This window comes from Budorcas taxicolor, chromosome 22, assembly GCF_023091745.1.
Source record: "Budorcas taxicolor isolate Tak-1 chromosome 22, Takin1.1, whole genome shotgun sequence".
Lineage (NCBI taxonomy): Eukaryota > Metazoa > Chordata > Mammalia > Artiodactyla > Bovidae > Budorcas > Budorcas taxicolor.
This window is the reverse complement of record NC_068931.1, coordinates 28,443,596-28,461,640: the sequence shown is the minus strand read 5'-3', so window position 1 is coordinate 28,461,640 and position 18,045 is coordinate 28,443,596.

Below are 18,045 nucleotides of genomic sequence, written 5' to 3'. Positions count from 1 at the left end.
GGTAGTCAGTTGGTGAGAGGTCAGTAATAAGGTGATGAGGCAAAATTTAATAGCCTGACTCATTCATCTTTTGAAACACTAGTTGTGTGACATGAAATCTGGTGTTGTCATGGAGAAGAATTGGGCCCCTTCTGTCCAGTGCCGGTTGCAGGGATTGCAGTTTTTGGTGCATCTCATTGATTTGCTGAGCATACTTCTCAGGTGCAATGGTTTCGCTGAGATTCAGAAAGTTGTAGTGGGTCAGATGGGCAGCAGCCCATCAAACAGTGACCATAAGCAAGTTTAGATTTGGGAAGTGCTCTGGAGACTCTTTTCTGTCCAGCCACTGAGCTGGTCTTCGCTGGTTGTCATATAAAATCCACTTTTTGCCACACATAACAGATCGAGGAATGGTTCATTGTTGCATGGAATAAAAGAAGACGATACTTCAAAACCCATTTTTTTAAATTTGTGGTCAGCTCATGAGGCACCCACTTACCAATATTTTTCACCTTTTCAATTTGCTTAAATGGTGAATGACCATAGAATGGTTGACACTGAATTCTTTGGAAACTTCTCATGTAGTTGTAAGAGAATCAGCTTCAATGATGGCTCTCAATTGGTAGTTGTCAACTTCCAATGGCCAGCCACTATGCTCCTCATCTTCAAGGCTCTCGTCTCCTTTGCAAAATTTCTTGAACCACCACTGCATTGTACGTTCATTAGCAGTTCCTGGGCCACATGTGTTGTTAATGTTTTGAGTTGTCTCCACTGCTTTATGACCCATTTTGAACTTGAATAAGAAAATCGCTCAAATTTACTTTTGTCTAACACTATTTCCCTGATCTAAAGTAAATATAAAATAAACAGCAAGTAATAAGTCATTAGAAAAAACATAAAGCTATTTATGCACATTAAAATGATGTACAACATAATCACATTTATTTAAGAATGTATCCCAATATCAGACCACAAAGTTCAACAATGCAAAACTGCAATTACTTTTGCACCAACATAAATAAAACATGATTAAACAGCTGTTGAAAGTTGCTAATGTAATGATATTAACACAAACTAATCTCACAGGCGACTCATGTATAAAATAGTACCAACGAATAGTTTACATTACATTACTACACAGATTTGCCAAGTATGAAATAATTTAGAAAACTTGAATTTGTAACCATGGAGTTACTTGATGTTTATGAAATCAGAACAAAGAAAGTAGAACTTTTATATAATTTTTTTTTCTATCTAGAAAGAATTACCCACTGCCAAAACACAGCATGTGTCTCCAGTGGCTATAACGTTCTTGTCTACCAGTGTGGCGGGAAGGAGTAGAAGAATTATTAATGAATAGTGATATGTATGTATTCTCAATTTTTGTAGAAGAATGTAAAGGGAATGAGCTTAAGTTACATGCATTGTTTATATCATTGTAACTGAGTAAGTGGTCATACTCTAATTGGCTTAAGCTCCTATCTAGAAATTTAGGAAATGTATACTAAGCAGAGAGTTTATAAAGGTGTCTCTTATCTTGAAAAATGCAGGGAGTGCTATATAATTTCATTCTCACTCTAATATGAAGACTTATTTTTAGACTTACATATTGCTTGCCCCTTTGCCTCTGACATGGTTATAATCAGCTTAGGCTGTAATTCCAATCACTCTTCTCTACAGAGATAATTTACCTGAAAACACTGTCCCTAAATGCATCCACTAAGTTGATCCATACATACAAGTACACTGATTCCCTAACTTTAGTGAATATAAAAATCATGCAGAATGTGTAGTCAAGTTTCCAGTGACTCAAAGAAAGTCCATACTTTCTCATTCTACAGATCCATCTGAAACTTGGAAATCTGCGCTTGTAACAGGTACCTCAAATGACTTTAGGGAAGTAGTCCAGAAACCAGGATTTGTGAAAAACCCTCAAGTAGTGGTTTTACCGTCTTCAGCGTCCATCTGTCCCACTTTCCCTCGATGTTGGCTGTGCTGGTGTCTGTTCCTGTTCAGAGGACTGAGTGGGTTATCCTGGAACTGATAATCTAGCTTGAAGGTCAGCTGGTGCCCACTGGTAGAGTCACATGTATCAGTAGGCAAGACATCTGTATTAATCAGTGCAGCACTATTTAACAAGTACTTAGCATGTTCCTATTACCTCTGCCAACAGCAGCTCTTGGTCCCTTTCATCCCTGAAGGAGAATCTTTTCCAACTCATTTCTTTAATAAACTTGCTTTTTCCTTTCTCTGGGGAAATATTTCTACTCAGATTGCCCACAAAGCAAGGATGATTTTTTTCCAAGTCAATAACAAGATACAGTCTTGTTGTGATATATTTTTAGGTAGGGTTGACCTATCTACACATCTGTGGCAATCAAATAACCCAATTTATTTTAAAGGTGTCATGGTTGTTTTTGGTCCAGGATGCAGTCCCCCCCCCCCAAAAAAAAAAAAAAAACAAACCTACAATTAACATGGATTGCATACAGAATATATGTGTATGTGTGTGTGTGTGTCCATGTGTGCATGTGGGCATGCTCAGTAGTGTGTGGTCTTGCCACCCCATGAACTGTAGTAGCCTACCAGGCTCCTCTGTCTATAGGATTTTCCAGGCAAGAATACTGGAGTGAGTTGCCATTTCCTTCTCCAGGGGATCTTTGCAACCTAGGAATTGAACTCGAGTCTCTTGCATCTCCTGCCTTAGCAGGCAGGTTCTCTACCACTAATGCCACCTGAGAATATATATGTATATGTATAAATATGTATTGCAAACACCTGTTTGCAATCCATGTTAATTGTAGAGAATTTTTTTTTTTTCCTCAAGAATTGCATACTGGACAAAAAATAACCATGAAACCTTTGAAAGAAATCAGGCTGGTATAGAACTACCTGCCAGTGCAGGAGACACTTCCTGGGTCAGGAAGATCCCCTGGAGAAGGAAATGGCAAACATGCCAGTATTATTGCCTAGTAAATTCCATGGACAGAGGAGCCTGGTGGGCTACAATCCATGGAGTTGCAGAGAGTTGGACATGACTGAGCACCCACACATGCATGCACACACATGCACACACACACACACACTTATACATATAAAATCTAGAATATATTAAGAATTTTCCTACATGTGAGATGTCAAAAGCCAGTGAAGTAGTACCAGAAGAGCAATAGATGACTTTCCTTTCTTATGTCTTGTATTACAGATTTTGGAAATCATTTACCCCTCTGGCATGATGACAATGCAGCTGGTGATAGTGAGGCATAGTAGGCATACATGGGCTTTTAAGACCCCATCCAGCTCAGTGAATCTGTTTGTCTCTTCATTTTCTGAGCTCAGAGGTGGCAGTGATGGATGCTATGCCTGCACACTGCAATGCCTGCAGCTGGCACTGGGACCACATTTTTTATGAGCGAGGTATAGCTCTTTATTTTTCACATCTTGGCTGCTGGTCTGTTTAAAATAGACTTTGGTAGCTCAGTTGATAACGAATCCACCTGCAATGCAGAAGACTCCACTTGATTTCTGGGTTAGGAAGATTCCCCTGGAGAAGAGATAGGTTACCCACTTCAGTATTCTTGGGCTTCCCTGGTGGCTCAGCTGGTAAAGTATCTGCTTGCAATGTGGGAGACATGGGTTTGGTCCCTGGGTTGGGAAGATCCTCTGGAGAAGGGAAAGGTTACCCACTCCAGTATTTTGGCCTGGAGAATTCCACGAACTATATAGTCCATGGGGTAGCAAGGAGTTGGAAATAACTGAACAGCTTTCACTTTCACTTTCACTTTGAAAGAAGCACATGTAGCTAATAAGTGTTTGATCATTTTTTATGAATATGGTTTTAGAAAACTGTGCTTAGAAAAAGTTTGATTTAGATGATAATTTATGTGTATTTAACTCGATTTCAACAGTGTGTTTTATTTTATAATATGTTTCTTAAGATATAGTGCTCTCTTCCTCTTCCCTTGCCTTGTAGACTTTAGCCTTTCATTTAAACTATTACTTTAACTTGCTTTATCTGCTAACTTGAAGTAATTAATTTTATGTTATACTTCAAAGCAGTTGCCTATTCAAACACTAATGTGACATATTTATCTCTATATTTTGCTGTTTTAAAGTCTATCTAATTAACAAAGGGCAGAATATAGGGTTATAGCCTGAGCACTCACACATTTGTGTACTTTTTTCCTGGAGGTGTATAACATTTTGAAAAGAGAGACCTGTCTAAAAGGGTGAAAAATAAAAACATTTTTGTGCACTTAAAAAAATATCAAAAAACTAAAAGTGCAAAAGATATAAACATAAGGATAAAACTAAACAATATTTTCAAGAAAATAGCTGTGGCTGCCCCCTGCCACCACCACCCCCACTGCCCCCGGAAGCTTCTTCCTTCTTTTATCTGCTATTGTAAAAATCCCTTGGAGCACTGCTGTGCTGCTCATTGTCTCTGCTTATTGGTTTGATGCTGACAGCAATATTTTGCACTCTTTCTTCAGTGTGCCATATACTTTCCTTTCTCATATATTCATCATCATGATTTTGAAGTCTAGCGGTTGAAACTGTTTGAGGGCATAACTGGATATGTCTCTTAAAATTTCCCTGAAGGCTATGTTGCTCTGATGGTGAACCTGTACTCGTTGATATAATGATATCTGTGCTGGGCAGTAAATGATGACTTTTTTCAAGATTCTAAATGTTCTTCAGATCAAATTGCTTTCCAGAGTTCTCTGATTTTATAGAGTCAGAGAGGGTGTTTCTGTTTGTCTTTTGTCATTTCATTCTCTTAGATGCTGATTCAAGTTTCAAAGCTATAAAAGTGAGGAAGACAGAAATCTTTCTATGTACCCAGTGATCATTTTTTTGTTTCGCATTCTGAAGCACACAGAGGTTGGTAACAATAGAAATAAAGGAAAGAAATGTGCCCTATTTTTTTCCTTTTCATGATCATTTCCTTTGAACACACAGGAGGGATATTGTACAAAAGGCAAGTTATGTTGCTCATCACGTGAAAATTTAGCTAAACAAATGTGTTGGTTGCTTGAACGCTGTCATCTTAAAAAGTTATGCTCTCATTTCAAAGCCCTGAATAGCTTTGATCTAAAATTTTAAAACAGTTTTTAGAACCAGAAGCAGATTTATTTTTATGCCCATTAATTTTTTTCCCTCCTGTTTCTTCTGCCTTCCTTCCTGCCATCCTTTCCTCCTCTTCTTTCCCTGCCTACCATATCTTTCCTCCTCCTGTTTTCTTCCTGCTAGGACTCCTGGAGGCAACTTGCAAAAATAGAGGTCTCCCCTAAGACTGGGACCCCCTGGAGTTTTTAACTCAGTCTTGTCCACACTTGTTCCTCAGTCACGTCCTACTCTTTGCAACCCACGTAGCCCGTCAGGCTCCTTTGTCCATGGGATTCTCTGGGTAAGAATCCTGGAGTGGGTTGGCACGCCCTTCTCTAGGGGATCTTCTGGACCCAGGGAAGCCTCTAGCAATTTGTCAATTATAGTTGAAGTTTTCCTGCCTGAATATTGGTTTCAGTGGAAGTTTTGCTCTGTAAAATGTGAATCTCTCGATCACCTGTTTCTCCAGTTTGGGGGTGGGGAATATGGGCAACAGTTTGTCCTGTGACAATTCTCTGATAAACCCCAGAAGAGGGTAATTGATGTCTAGCTGAGCTTTTTTCTTGTGGTGGAGATTGGAGTGAACATGTCCCAGCTCCTTGTAAGCCAGACTAGAGACTGGAAGTCTCAAAAGCCTACCTTGTTTTGTTTTGACCATGCCTCGACTTGGTCAAAAGTTCCCTGACCAGGGATTGAACCTGTGTTCTCTGCTATGAAAGGGCTGAGTCCTAACCACTGGACTGCCAGGGAATTTCCTCTAAAGCTTACTTTAATGTGCAGGTTTAGAGCTTTGCAGAGTTTTACACATGTATTTTCTAGAACTTTTAGCTTTCATTATTAGTGAATTTAATATACCACATCTTTTGATTTTAGGTTTCTTTCTTTCTATCTTTCTTTTTTGCGGAGAGGGGTTAAGAGCCCTGAAATCATGATTTGGTGTCTTATGGGAGGTTTGCATATGATTCCTGCTGCTTCTGACGCTGCCTTCATCACAGGAGAAGCCCAGTGGTTATAAGGGTCAGATCTTAGCCCTTCTGCACTGCAAACCTCTCTGGCCTAGGGCCATATATACGTGGTCCTTTTGTACCAACCTCTCTATGTCAAGCAGGCACTTTAATCTTCTTCAGTTCAGTCACTCAGTCGTGTCTGACTCTTTGTGACCCCATGGACTGTAGCAAGCCAGGCTTCCCTATCCATCACCAACTCCTGGAGCTTGCTCAAATTCATGTCCATCAGGTCACTGATGCCATCAAACTATTTCATCCATTCTTTTCCCCTTTTCCTCCTGCCTTCAGTCTTTCCCAGCATCAAGGTCTTTCCCAAAGAGTCAGTTCTTTGCATCAGGTGGCCAAAGTATTGGAGCTTCAGCTTCAGCATCAGTCCTTCCAATGAATATTTAGGGCTGACTTCCTTTAGGATGGATTGGTTTGATTTCCTTGTAGTCCAAGGGACTCTCAAGAGTCTTCTTCAACACCACAGTTCAAATGCATCAGTTCTTCAGCACTCACCTTTTTTTATAGCCCAACTCTCACATCCATACATAACTACTGGAAAAACCATAGCTTTGACTAGATGGGCCTTTGTTGGCAAGTAATGTGGCTGTTTTTTTAATATGCTGTCTAGGTTGGTCAATGCTTTCCTTCCAAGAAGCAAGTGTCTTTTAATTTCATGACTGCAATCACCATCTGCAGTGATTTTGGAGCCCAAGAAAATACAGTTTGTCTTTGTTTCCACTGTTTTCCCCATCTATTTGCCATGAAATGATGGGACCGTGTGCCATGATCTTTGTATTTTGAATTCTGAGTTTTAAGCCAGCTTTTTTACTCTCCTCTTAGCCTTCTTAGAATGACTTTTAAACCAGAATAGAACACTGCAAGGCAACTCCAACTTCTCTGAGCCACAACCTAGTTTTGGTATCTATTGGCTACGACTCCTCATCCATCCAGAACTCTGTGTTCTGTCTCTCTGTCCTCTCTATACCTTTTCTTTCTCCATTTTTCTCAAGTTGGATAGAGGATAGGGTAACTTTCTAGGGCAGAGAATCTTTGAAAAAGATTTTTGAATAAACACAAAATGAAACCAATCAATCAACTGACTGATACTAAAACATTTTATCATAATTTAATTGCCAGAATTATAGTCGTTAAAGTCATGTCTGATTCTTTTGAGTGAGACCCCATGAACTGTAGTCTGCCAGGCTCCTTTCTCCATGGTTATTTCCCAGGCAAGAATACTGGAGTGGGTTGCCATTTCCTTCTCAAGGGCATCTTTCCAGTCCAGGGGTTGAACCTGCATCTCCTGCGTTGGCAAGAGGATTCTTTACCACTGAGCCACCAGGGAAGCCTATCTTCCTTCTTGCTACTGCTAAGTCGTGTCTGATTCAGTGCGACCCCATAGACGGCAGCCCACCAGGCTCCCCCCTCCCTGGGATTCTCTAGGCAAGAATACTGGAGTGGGTTGCCATTTCCTTCTCCAATGTATGAAAGTGAAAAGTCAAAGTGAAGTCGCTCAGTCGTGTCCAACTCCCAGCGACCCCATAGACTGCAGCCCACCAGGCTCCTCCGTCCATGGGATCTTCCAGGCAAGAGTACTGGAGTGGGGCGCCAGTGCCTTCTCCGCTTCCTTCTTAGTGGCGCCTAAAATGATGGCATGCAATTGACAGCAACTTGTCTTTAACCAGACCATCCACGATGTGTTGAAGTCAGCCCCTCCTGGCTGGTGAAGTAGAGTGTGAATGTCTCTGCCCAACTCCACACCCACCCATGTCAAGCTGGTGGCTTGCAGTTAGCTATGATAGGAGTTTTAACCCCTTATAAGTCAGCAAACGTCAAAAATTAGCAGCCCCTCCCTGAGAGCTGATTGTTAAATTGTACCCAGAACACTGCTGATCTTATCTCTGAGTTACAAGTTTTACTCTGGAAAAGCATTGCCTGTATGTGATTGGTTGTATAAATTAAAAACTTGTAAAATTAAAACATTTCAGAAATGTATACAAATCATCCTTTATTGGCATGAATCAGTCACTGATAAGTCAGAAAGGCCTAGCACAGATTTTTTTTTTTTTTTTTTTTTTTGCGAGGGGGCATTGATACTGAAATCAGAGATAAAACTCTAATTAAGTTCTTTCTTCTTGTTGAGTCTTGTTAAAGATTTTTTTAAAAAGCTTTTTAAATAACCAAACATAATTGAGTTTATCTGTTAGCATAAAGAAGACTTAGAATGACTTCTTTGGACCTTCCATACTTTCAGCAATTGGACATTCTTAGACTTCTTTAAAATATGTTCCAGATTTAGCTGGTAGTTAAAAGACTTTTTTAAAAAGAAACTTTGTAAAGTTGAAAACTTTTTACAAAGGGCAGCAAGTTTTTTTAGCTAATATTTTCTCTTTGACTATTATTTAACCATGACCTTAGAAAGACCAGTTTCTTTTCCTTTGAGTTCTAGCAATGAAGAAGCAATTCTCTGTTTATGGTATAAAAGAAACAATGTTCTCCAGAGAACAATAGGGGAGAGATGATAATTTTTTGTAGAATCCAGTACAGATGAGTTATTAAAATGGAAACTTTTATTATGGTATTTATACCTCTAACTGAAAGAGCAAGTAGATATTAAATAGCAAAAAAGCTATATACCTAAATCACTCCCTATATCTGAACCGTGCTTTAAAATTTTTTGTCTAGGTTAAGCGGGTACCCTTGGAAAAGTTATCACTCATTTCCTCTTCATGTCTTCAGGTTTTTATTGTTCATCTATTTTAATTACCCAGTGATTTAATCTAATATATCTCCAGGGCTTAGAATAATGTCTTATGCATAATAGGATCTTAAAAATATTGGTTAAGCATTTGAATATATATATATCTGTCTGTCTATCTATCTGTCTTTCTATCTAGCTATGTATAGATCTACTTTCATAAATTGATAACAATATTCAGATATATGACATGAGAAGATTTCCCAGAAATTAAAGGTCTTTAACCGGGACTAAATTAACCTCTGTCCCTGCTCAAATTCAACTTTAACTTTGCTTTCTTTCACTATGGGTCATTTCCAATCCTATTTCTTGAATCCTTCCCTTCTTCCTTTTGCTGTTTTGTTCACTAGCATCTCAAATTACATTTTTATTGATGCCACCTTTTTCAAAGGAATTGCTGAATCATACAGGCATGTGAAATATTGACCTCGATTTCTTTCCTTCCTTCATATTAAAATGTATTACTGCATTACAGGTCACAAAAATGATTGGCGAGTAGAAGCTGTTGTGCAGTTACATTTCTATGCATCAAAAGATAAATACAGCACACAGTGCCTGAAAGCAGGAAAATGTAATCAAGAATTTCACCCACTGCCATTACCATTCAAGTGGAAACCGATTTCTGAAATGTCTAAAATGCTACTCTGGCTTTATCATTGATAAATACATAATAAATGAACACTTCCTTTCTCCAAATGGTTTATAAATCAACATTAAATAAAGTATGAATAGTATTTCCATAACTTACACATGGATACTTATTATAATAACTAACAAATATCAACTTACTCACTTCCAAGGGTGTATTAACTTATTGATTTAAATGTTGCTCAGAGAAAAGTTTTATTCTGTTTTACTTAGTTCATTAATGCAAGATTATTCACTTTTTATATTTTAGGTAAATAATAATGATTACTCTTGTGGTATACATTAGGGAGAGCTTCCTAGGTAGCCCTAGTGGTGAAGAACCCACCTCTGAGCCAAAAAAAGTCAGGCACAACTGAGTGACTGAACATACATACATTCAGTCGCTCAGTCACGGGTGACTGTTTCCGACCCCATGGACTGTAGGCCACCAGGCTCCCCTGTCTGTGGAATTTTCCAGGCAAGAATACTGGAGTGGGTTGCCATTTCCTTCTCCGGAACATACATAATCATGTATTAAAAAATATATCAAACTCAAACCTCTAAATTCACATAGCCTTCCAGTATAAGATTATAGAAATAATAAATATAATGAAGTTATGTACAGTCCATCTTGCTTTTTTTTCTAGGGGGAAACTAAGATTGGAGCTCTTTGACTAATCAGACTAATCAGGAAATTCCACACTTGAGTGGCCACCAGAAGGTGGTTTTTAATGTGAGAATTGAACTCACTTATTCTTTCATTATATTTGAATTATATTGACCCACCCAAGAGAGAAAGATGTAATCCAATTGGGTTGTGATTATTGTTTTAAAATATTCATTCTGAAATTATTAGATTATTACTTGTGGAAAATATAGTGTTTGCATCTGTTGTAATACCTTAGAGATTAAGAACAGTCTCTTGATGATAGTCATCAAGAGATTTTGGAGGAATGTTTTTTTCTTAAATTTCTAACTCCTCACCCAGAAAGTGTTGGGAGACAGATTGAGACAATTTTTAAAGCTCTGAGATAATTAGCAGAAAAGGAAAGGAATTATCATCATTCAGCAATTGCTTTTGGTCTGCTGTGATCAAGGTCATAGTGTTCATTTTGAACATTTCTGTTTTGGGGGTAGGGAGTGGGAATGGAGCTAGTCATCTATTGACTAAATGAGTATAAGAAAAATAGAAAAGTTAGCATAACTCAAGGATGTTTGTTTACTCAAAACTGTAATATCGATTTATATGCAAAGTCATTCTCTCATAAATTAGGTGATATTGCTTATATTCAAAATTCATAAACTCCGAGGGGATTTCAAAACTTTGATATTTTGCGAAACTGAAGATATATTTTTCCTCTTTGACAGCCAATTCTTCTGAGGGAGAAGGTCGCATTTGCCCAATAAGGCTAATTTTCATTTGTAAAAATACATCTCAAAAAGCTCTTGAGGTATAATTTTCAGCAGCAGCAAAAACCATTCACCAGTAAGTTGAAGGACCCATCTTTCTCTTTTAAACACCAAAATCAGCAGCTGTCTTATAAAAAGGAATAGACCCTGGGGTGATTATATTCAGAGTACTAGAAAAAAGAAAATGATTTCCTTTTATCTGCACAAAATATGAATTCTAAATATGAAAGTAATCAGAGAGGGGCAACTGGTTCTACCATTCTGAACTGACTATAAAATTAGCACAAATAAATTTGTCTTAAGATTTGTGCTTTGGATACACACAAATGAGATGAGGTCATTTGCACTGAATCTGACCTATTTGAGCCTAGAGAAAGCAATATTTCCATTTCTCAACAGCCTTCATATAACTCTATCACTAAACATTGTTTTCAAGTTTTTAAACTTATTTATTTCTATTTTAATTATTTCAGCAATACAGGAACTCTACAAAGGTTAAATAACGATCAAATATGACAAGATATTAAGTCAAATCAAGTTCAGTTAATTAGATCTAGAATACAATACACACAACAACCAAAAAATATCCTTATTGTCTGAGCTAATGATGACTTGTTTAGTTCAACCTAGAAAAAAAAGTTCATCACAAAAATCAGCTAATGTGGTGAATAACAAACAAAAATATTATAAAGTAGTCAGAACAAGTAGAGAGAATGCACTTAGAAATCAAGGAAACCAAGTTTTAAATTCAAAACTGTTTCTCCTACTTATGAAGTGATTTTTGAAATGTTTCTTATCTTGTCAAAAGCTCACTTTCATCATTTGTGAAATAGGATAATGCCAAAAGTTTAATTTGCTAAAACTTACAGAAATGATTTGGCTTATAAGAATTACTCAGAAAAGTAGCTCTTATTATAAGTTTTAATATGGACTATTTCAAAAAAATACCATACCTACAACTTTACAAAGATTTTATCATCAATTTAATTCTGTAAGCTAGCAAATAATTCTTGAGGGATAAAAATAATAGCTTTTAATACCTTTAAATCTTTCCTTAGAATTGCACAATATATACACATACAGGTGTGTGTGCAAACACACACACATACACACAGACATACTTGTTTCACCATGTAATTGTTCTTACAGTAACTTTAAGAAAAGTCACATAACAACTTAAGAATAATTTTATAATACTGTTTTGATACATTCAGAAATTATTCCTAATGAAAAAATGTGTTTAGATTCAAATCTATGACATATTTGCTTCTCAGTCAAATCACAAAATTACATTTCTGTATCCATTTTTTTCCCCTTTTTTTTTTTTTTTTGACTTTTAAAAATTTCTCTGAGGAAAATGTCAGCATTTTTTTTTATCATTAATTCCACATCACAACTTGAAAGATCTTATTGCTCTCTTTACATTTTAACAAGCCAGTTTTTAAAAAGCATGGATGCCTTTATAATAGATCGTCCTGTTTTTACCTCTTGTTTTTGATGACTTTGCTGCTTACTTTTGTTGCAAGTCTGTTGAATCTGGCTTACAGACATCTTTTGGTCAAAACAATTGATGTGTGTCTCTGCATTTATGTTTGTATATGTAAGTATACAAATAAACAGATAAATAAATTGTTTATAGAAGGAGACACTGTCTCTAGTTCACCACAGACCCTACCACTCTGTATTGCCTTATTCTGAACTGCTTCACGTTTTATCATCCAGGAAGACAGATGAGTTTTGACTGTATCCTTCATGATCTCAAGTGGTAGAACCATTGAATAAATCAGCACCATTGCCTAGTTGGAACACACTGGTTTCAGTGTTCTCGACAGTTTTCCTGCTTATGGCTAAAATTTATGATATTTATTTTTAAAATCAATTCAGATTAAATTCATGGGCTAGTAGAGATCTTAGGTTCTGTGCAACAGATGGCTACATCCATGTAAAATATTCAGAAGGCTTTTTTTAAAATGACATTGCATTTGTCAGAGAGATAGCAAAACAGTTAACTCTTCCTATTAATGCATTTTTAGGAGAGAAACTATGACATTTCCACAGTTTTATGTGTGTCTCATATAAAAATGAAAAATCAAATTTCACTGATTTCGCACTAACAACATGAACTTGCCTTTGTGAAAATGTCCCATTGCATCATTTCCTTGTAAGGGTACATTCAAGCAATTCTAGTTATTTTTATAATGACAGGCAGATAGCATCAGTTATTGCCAAGCCAAGTGTAGGGGTGAACTCAGGCCCTTTCCAAGAATAACTCTTCTAAGGGTCAACAGATTTTCAAATATGTATTTTTAAATTTGAGTTTCTCTTAAATAGTGGTGCTAGTGGTAAAGCATCTGCTTGTCGATGAAGGAGACATAAGAAAAGCAGTTTAGATTCCCGGGTCAGGAAGATTCACTGGAGGAGGGCATGGCAATCCACTCTGGTATTCTTGCCTGGAGAATCCTCATGGACAGAGGAGCTTGGGGTCCTCTGGGGACCCCTTTGAGATCCACAGGGTCTCAAAGAGTCGGACATGACTGAACCGACTTAGCATGTGAATAGCATCTACAATACATTATACGATATCCTTTATCTTCTAAGCGTGTAAGGAAAGAAAGGACTTCCCTCATAGCTCAGTTAAAGAATCTGCCTGCATTGCAGTAGACCCGGGTTTGATTCCTGGGTCAGGAAGATCCTCTAGAGAAGGAAATGGCAACCCACCTCAGTATTCTTGCCTGGAGAATCCCATGGACTGATTGGATGTGGGTATTCTATCTAATGACTTATTGCAGAAGCATGGTGATTTGTCTGAAAAGTCTAGGAGGATAGATTAGAGGGGTTGGCCTTAGAAATGCCAAGATATTGGAGGAATTGAAACATGCTGACAGTACATTTTCAGACAAACAGACACAAGAGTGGATTCAAATTTTTGGGAAGTCTGGTCAATGTAAAAGAAAATATTAACTATGTAATTCAAATGGAAAAATGGGGATTTCGCATAAAATAAAAAATCTACATTGTGTTATCAGTTGTTGCTATCCAGGTAAACAGGCCCAGGAAGAAATTTGTACAAGGATAACAAGACTAAAAATTAGTCTATAAAGTAAAATCTTAGCCAATAGAGAGAGTGTTTCACAACCAGACAGGTTTTAGTCCTTGTCAGGGGGGCAGGTAGAGAATGGGCAGGTATTGAGAGCTGAGCACTATATGTGTTGTGCTGGATGCAGACAATCAACCGCCTTTCAGGAGATGCAGGTTCAATCCCTGATCCAGGAAGATCCCCATGCCATGGAGCAATTGAGCCTATGTGCCGCAGTTATTGAGCTTGTGCCCTGGAGACCATGAGCCTGAAACACGGAGCCCGCGTGCCATGAGCACTGAAGTCTCCACGCCCTAGAGCCCGTGCTCTGCAACAAGAGAAGCCACCACAATGAGAAGCCTGCGCAGCGCGATTATAGGGGAGCCCCCGTTCTCCACCACCCGAGAAAAAGTCTGTGCAGCGATGAAGACCCGGCACAGCCAAAAAATACATAAAAGACTGCATTTAAGGCGGGGATTAAAAGGAAGCCCCAGCAAATGAGATGAGATCTTCAGGTCTGGAGGGCCAAGAAACAGGGCCCTAAAAAGACACGCAGAAGCTGCCCCTGGTCAGGGAAGGAAGGAAGGTGAAGGAAGGCTAAGCCCTCGACATGAGACATTTCTGGACTTGAGCCCTTTCTTGACTTAGATCAGAAACTGAGTCCAAATTTATCTGCAAGTAGAATACCCAATGGGGCTTTGTTTTGGGGGAGTTGGATACAGTAATACAGTATTTAGGTTTTAGGTGGGCATATAGCTTTTCATTACTAAGCTGCTCTGCTTAACTCAATGACTTCCATGTTCACTAAGCACCTGAAGCACAGGCTCTATGGTTTAACATATTTTTGTATTAGATATAGTCATCAGGAAAACGGACTTCCTTTCAATCTTTTCCTTCAATTTTAGCCTTTGAGATAAAGAAAATAATTATTTATTCTTTTGATTTAACTCATTCGCTTAATTTGTAACTGGACAATTTTTTTAAGTTTTTATTATAGCTCATCAGAATTGTACAGTGTTTCATTTATGAAATAGGTTAAGTGCAAATTGTGGGCTGATTTGCAGAAACAAGCTGCCACATCCAAGAATGGTTCCTTTGGGAGGATTTCATATGAGATTCCCAGCAAATAATTCAAATGCAAGTATAAAAAGAAAATCAACCTATTTGCAGCTTCAAAATTGCTTGCATTTGGTTGTTTTGAAATACAGTGCACCTGCATGACTCAAATTACTAATACCATACTTATGATTTTTTCTGATGCTTGCAGCTGAGTTTACAAATCCTATCTATTCTGTGGAAAGCATTTATAACTCTGGTATTAGTAAAGTGAAATACTATCATCTTAGATGCTTTTGTTGTTCAATCATGCTTTTGCTGAATTCACATATTATGTTTCAGAAAACAAGGTTCCACCTGTAAAGTATCAGAATTTCCATAATAACCAAGAATCATAACATACCTGGTAGAAGAATGTAGTTGAAAAATAACTTGCCAGTCAATTGAAAGTCTTACACGGAAATGGAAAAGGAGAGAGGAAGGAAATCAATAGCATTAAATTCAAAACAAAATGTATATTAGAAAGCTATTTACTAATATAGGACTTAAAAATTAAAGACATTTTTCCTTTTTTATACTGGAAAAGAAGACATATTTTTCAGTATAATACAGAAGAGAGAAGCATGTTAAGAAGTCTGAATATTGTTTAAAAATCCAAGCAAATAGAAGCAAGTGGAGAGAATTCCAGTGAGGGTGAAATTAATATGAATGTGGGAGTAAGGTATAAACTAATAGCCTAGAAGAAAGAACATGTACGATGCTGCCCTAATAGAGAAGGAGCAGAGATAAGATATGACATTAATTGAGGAAATCCACTCTTCACATTTTTTCTGAAAGCAGACAATATGATAAATTTTTGCCTTGTCAATTTTATCTTTCACAAGTAATGAGAAAATACAAATGTCCTATCAGTGTTTAGATTGGAGAAGAGAAGATTCAGAGGTCTCATGTTGGCTGTCTTTAAATAAAGATGTGTCATGTGAGAAAAGGATTAGTTAGCTAATGCCCAATTCCTAAGACCAGTACACAGAAATTCAAGGGAAGTTAGATTTAATTTAAAAAAATGCATGAGTTGTTATTCATTCATTATTAATGAGTAGTATAAACTCATGAAGTGGGGTTTCCTATGAGATCTCTTTGTGATTTGAAAGTTCAAATAGGGGACATCTCTGAGCCTAAAGGACATTCATCATTATTAGAATAGAAGAAAATAACATACACTAATAATATTTAATAACAGCTAAAGTTTTCTGACTGCTTACTGTAATTCCAACATGATTTTAAGCCCTTTACTTATAAACTTACTTGAAAAGGGTTGAGGTGAACTGAAGAGTTGACAGAATTAGGAATAAGATGGTACTTGAGAAGATCATATAGAACTGTCGAGAAAAAAATAGAAGATAATTATCAAAATTGGTTGCTTGAACTCAATAAGGGAAGTGACTACCTGGAACTTTAGAAAGTGAGATACTGGTAACTTAAAGTACTTTCCATATAATATTGAGAAGAGGAGTAGCATACAGTGATGTTTCTCTGTCCCTTTCCAACGTTTATCATGGTGCTAGGATTCGCCTTTTCATAGTGTTCATGGGGTTCTCAAGGCAAGAACACTGAGTTTCCATTCCCTTTTCCAGTGGACATGGGAAGGATTGATGCTGAAGCTGAAGCTCCAATACTTTGGCTGCCTGATTCGAAGAGCCAACTTATTAGAAAAGACCCTGATTCTGGGAAAGATTGAAGGCAGGAGGAGAAGGGGATGACAGAGCACAAGACGGTTGAATGGCATCACCAACTCAATGGACAGGAGTCTGAGCAAGCTCTGGGTGTTGTTGAAGGACAGGGAAGTCTGGCTTGCTGCAGTCCATGGGGTCGCAAAGAGTTGGACACGACAGCAACTGAACAACAACAAAGAACCCATCAATGTAGGAGTGAGAATTCAAAGTGGTAGAGACTAAATGATCTGACTTTGCAATGTGTTAGCTGCTCAGTTGTGTCTGACTCTTTGTGACCCCATGGACGATATCCTGCTAGGCTCCTCTGTCCATGTAATTCTCCAGGCAGGAATACTGGAGTGGGTTACCATGCTCTTCTCGAGGTAATCTTCCAGACCCAGGGATGGAACCCAAATCTCCCACACTGCAGGCAGATGCTTTACCATCTGAGCCACCACGGAAGCCCTTTAAGCACAAATAAATCTCTGTGAGACCGGCAAATCATTTTATGGAAAACTATTCAAGCCACTGTCACTTATCCTTAACAGATATGCTCTCTAGAGATATAGCAGCTTAATTCCTGAAAACCAGTTAATGAGAGCTGTAAGAATATTTTTCAATAATCTATTATTTAAAGTTGGTAACTATAGCAACTCTATATTTTTTTCCCCTCTAGCAGAAACAAAATTGTCCATGATTTATTGGATATTTTTACTTTTTGGCTTCAAAGTTACTTTAGAGAAATGTTTTTACCATTTTGTTCTTTAATCTTAAAAGATTATCTATATAAAATTCAGTAAACATAATATTTTATACTGAAATGCTGATAGTATTTCTTTTAAAGTTAGGAACAAGAGATCAGTCACTGTTGTTACTTTTTTTTTTTAACACTTCATTGTGTGCAGTGAAGTGAGACAAAGAAAAAATTTATATGCAGTTTGAAACCAAACAGTGAACAACAAAGCCTGACAGTAGTCGGAAATCCTATCACTGTGAATGAAGACAATTTGATAGAATATAAGTAATAGGAGATCCAACCAGTCCATTCTAAAGGAGATCAGCCCTGGGTGTTCTTTGGAAGGAATGATGCTGAAGCTGAAACTCCAGTACTTTGGCCACCTCATGCGAAGAGTTGACTCATTGGAAAAGACTCTGATGCTGGGAGGGATTGGGGGCAGGAGGAGAAGGGGACGACAGAGGATGAGATGGCTGGATGGTATCACGGACTCGATGGACGTGAGTTTGAGTGAACGGGAGTTGCTGATGGACAGGGAGGCCTGGCGTGCTGGGATTCATGGAGTTGCAAAGAGTCGGACATGACTG